Here is a 4,719-nt window from a genome sequence, read left to right on the forward strand (position 1 = left end):
TTGAAAAATCTACTGTTAAATTTATATGGAAACACAAGAGGCCAAAAATAGCTGAGGCAATACTCAGTCAAAAGAACAATGCAGGAGGTATCACAATACCTGACTTCAAACTATATTATGAAGCAATAACAATAAAAACAGCATGGTACTGGCACAAAAACAGACATGAAGACCAGTGGAACAGAATAGAGGACCCAGATATGAAGCCACACAACTATAAGCAACTTATCTTTGACAAAGGAGCTAAAAATATACGATGGAGAAATAGCAGCCTCTTCAACAAAAACTGCTGGGAAAACTGGTTAGCAGTCTGCAAAAAACTGAAACTAGATCCATGTATATCACCCTACACCAAGATTAACTCAAAATGGATCAAGGATCTTAATATCAGACCACAAACTCTTAAGTTGATACAAGAAAGAGTAGGAAATACTCTGGAGTTAGTAGGTATAGGTAAGAACTTTCTCAATGAAACCCCAGCAGCACAGCAACTAAGAGATAGCATAGATAAATGGGACCTCATAAAACTAAAAAGCTTCTGTTCATCAAAAGAAATGGTCTCTAAACTGAAGAGAACACCCACAGAGTGGGAGAAAATATTTGCCAAGTATACATCAGACAAAGGACTGATAACCAGAATATACAGGGAACTTAAAAAACTAAATTCTCCCAAAACTAATGAACCAATAAAGAAATGGGCACGTGAACTAAACAGAACTTTCTCAAAAGAAGAAATTCAAATGGCCAAAAAACACATGAAAAAATGCTCACCATCTCTAGCAATAAAGGAAATGCAAATTAAAACCACGCTAAGATTCCACCACACCCCTGTTAGAATAGCCATCATCAGCAACACCACCAACAACAGGTGTTGGCGAGGATGTGGGGAAAAAGGAACCCTCTTACACTATTGGTGGGAATGTAGACTAGTACAACCACTCTGGAAAATAATTTGGAGGCTACTTAAAAAGCTAGACATGGATCTACCATTTGATCCAGTAATACCACTCTTGAGGATATACCCAAAAGACTGTTACTCCAGAGGCACCTGCACATCCATGTTTATTGCGGCACTATTCACAATAGCCAAGTTATGGAAATAGCCAAGATTGCCCCACCACTGAAGAGTGGATTAAGAAAATGTGGTATCTATACACAATGGAATTTTATGCAGCCATGAAGAAGAACGAAATGTTATCATTCGCTGGTAAATGGATGGAATTGGAGAACATCATTCTGAGTGAGGCTAGCCTGGCCCAAAAGACCAAAAATCGTATGTTCTCCCTCATATGTGGACATTAGATCAAGGGCAAACACAACAAGGGGATTGGACTATGAGCACATGATAAAAGCGAGAGCACACAAGGGAGGGGTGAAGATAGGTAAGACACCTAAAAAATTAGCTAGCATTTGTTGCCCTTAACGCAGAGAAACTAAAGTAGATACCTTAAAGCAACTGAGGCCAATAGGAAAAGGGGAACAGGTACTAGAGAAAAGGTTAGATCAAAAAGAATTAACCTAGAAGGTAACACCCACGCACAGGAAATCAATGTGAGTCAATACCCTGTATAGCTATCCTTATCTCAACCAGCAAAAACCCTTGTTCCTTCCTATTATTGCTTATACTCTCTCTACAACAAAATTAGAAATAAGGGCAAAATAGTTTCTGCTGGGGATTGAGGGGGGGGAGATGTTGGGGGGGAGTGGGTGGTAAGGGAGGGGGTGGGGGCAGGGGGGAGAAATGAACCAAGCCTTGTATGCACATATGAGTAATAAAAGAAAAATGAAAAAAAAAAAAAAAAGAAAGAAAGCTGTGAGAGAGAAGCACCAGCTCACTTAAAAAGGCACACCAGTAGAATAACAACTTATTTCTCAAAGGAAACTCTAAAGTCCAGCAAGACATGGAATGGTGTTTCTCAAGCCCTCAAAGAAAATAACTGCCAGTAGAGTACTTAACTGCTATCCTTCAGAAACAAAGACTTTCTAAGATAAGCATAAAACTAAAGGAAGCCATGATCACTAAGCCAGCATCACAGAAGATACTTAAAGAAACCCTACAAAGAGAAGAGGAAGATAAACACAACCAAAGAACAAAAGAAAGAATAAATTCCACCAGAACAGTATAAAAGCCAAGTGAGAACTAGGAAAGGATAAAACCTTAGAAAACAACAAATTACAGCAATTTGTTCATACCTTTCAATTATAAGCATGAATGTAAATGGTCCTAATTCTCTTATTAAAAGACACTAGCTGATTTAATTTAAAAAAAAAGAAAAGAAAAAAACAAGATCCAATTGTTTGCTGCCTGCAAGAAACACAAGTTACCAGCAAAGACATATATAAACTGAAAGTTTAAAGAATGGAAAATGGTATTCTAAGCAAATGGAATCCAGAAGCAAGTAGAAGTAGCTTTACTCATATCCTACAAAGCAGATATCAATCTTAAATTAGAAGGTCATGCCATGTTAAAAAAGGAAACAACTCATCAAGAAGTATGATTATAAATATATATGAACTAAATGTTGGTGCATTCAATTTTATATAACAAACACTACTGGACATAGGGACAGGCCCCAATCAAAACACAGTAAATGATTTCAATTCCCCACTCTCACCAATAGATAGGTTGTCTAGATGAAAAATCAACAAAATAACTTCTTAGTTAAGCTACACTATAGATCAAATGGACTTAACAGACATCTATGCAATATTCTGTCCAACAACTAAAAAATGCACACTCTTTTCAGGAGACTATGGAACTTTCTTCAAAATAGATCATATCTTAAGCCACCAAGCAAGTCTAAACAAAAACAAGAAAAATCATTTCCTGCGTCTTACCATTTCTAGACACATATGACCTACCAAAATTGAAGCAAGAGGATATTTGGGGCTCAACTGCAGGGCCTTGCATTTTCTAAGCAGGTGTCGACCACTTCAGCCATGCTTCCAGCCCCTTTTGCTATGGGACTTAATTTTTGCCCAGGCCAACCTGGACCACAAGTCTCCTGCTTTATGCTTCCCACTGTCACTGGGATGGCAGACATGCATCACCATGCCCTGCTTATTTCTGTTGAGATGAGGTCTCACAAATATTTTTGCCCAGGCTGGGCTGGAATTGAGTCCTTGTGATCTCAGCCTCCCAGGGAGCTTGGATAGCAGGTGTGTGCCACTATGCCCAGCTATTAAGATTGGGGGGTCTCATAAACTTTTTTTGCTCAGGCTGGCCTCAAACTATGATCCTCCCAATCTTCAGTCTGCCAACTAGCTAGGATTATAGGCATGAGCTACCAGTGGCTGTCTAAAAATCTAAACAGACCATAAGAAAAGAGGTTGATGCAGTAATAAAATGTCTCCTAACAAAGAAAAGCCCAGGACAGGTGGATCCTGCTGAACTTTACCAGACTTTTCAAGAACTAGTCCCAATACTCCTCAAACCATTTCATAAAATAAAAAGGGAAGGAATTCTAGATTCAGTCTGTGAAGCCACTATTACCCTGATTAACAAAACTGGGCAAGGACATAACCAGGAACTAAAACCATAGACCAATATCCTTGTTGAACACACACACACAAATCCTCAATAAAGTTCTTGCAAACTGAACTCAACAGCACATTAAAATGATCATACACCACAATCAAGTTGGTTTCATTCCAGGTATTCAAAAATAGTTCAACATACACAAATCAATAACATATTACATCACATAAATAGAATGAAGGACAAAAATCAAGTGATCCTCTCAATAGATGCAGAAAAAGCATTTGACAAAATTCAACATCCCTTCAGAATAAAAGCTCTGGGTAAACTATGTATACAAGGATATCCCCCAACATAATAAAACTGTATAAACAAATCCATAAACAACATCACACTGAATGGAGAAAATCTAAAATCATTTCCTTTAAAATCAAGAATGAGACAAGAATGTCTGCTGTCACTGCTTGTATTCAATACAATACTTGAAATTTTAGCCAGGACAGATTGGCAATGAAAAGAAATTAAAAGAATACAAAAAGAAAAGGAAGAAGTATAATAATTTCTAATAACAGATGACATGATCTCATACTCACAAGACCTTACTTTTAAACATGATAAGCAAAATTAGTAAAGAAGCAAGATACAAAATCAACATACAAAAGTAAGTAGCTTTTTTATAAACCAATAATGATCTTTTTGAGAAAGAAAGCAGGAAAATATTTGCAATAGCCTCAAAAAAATAAACTACCTAGGAATAAACCTAACCAAGAAGGTGAAAGATCCCTATATTGAATACAGTGAGGAAAGAAATTGAAGGAGACACTAGAAGATGGAACTACCTCCCTTGTTCCTGGATTAACAAAGCTAATATTGTTAAAACTACTATATTGCCTGGGATTGGAGGCTCGGTCCTCTAATACCAGCTACTCTAGAGGCAAGGATTGGGGGAATTGCAATTTGAGGCCAGCCCAGGCCACCCCATCTCAATCAATAAAACTACACCTACGGAGGGGATTCCAAGATGGTGGCTAGAGGGAGGAAGCAGAAAGCGAGCCTCCTATAGTGAAATCTTGGAGAGATGCTGGAGACACACTTTGCAGGCAAAATCACCGAGAGGAGGCAAAACTTTGACCCATCCACACCTCCAGCCGGCGCAGAGAATCTCCACCTCACGTTAAACAGAGAAACAAGGAGGGCCCCCGGGCCGCGACTCACCTACGCCCAGACAGCTTGGGAAGACG

Source organism: Castor canadensis, chromosome 10 (assembly GCF_047511655.1).
Source record: "Castor canadensis chromosome 10, mCasCan1.hap1v2, whole genome shotgun sequence".
Taxonomy (NCBI): Eukaryota; Metazoa; Chordata; class Mammalia; order Rodentia; family Castoridae; genus Castor; species Castor canadensis.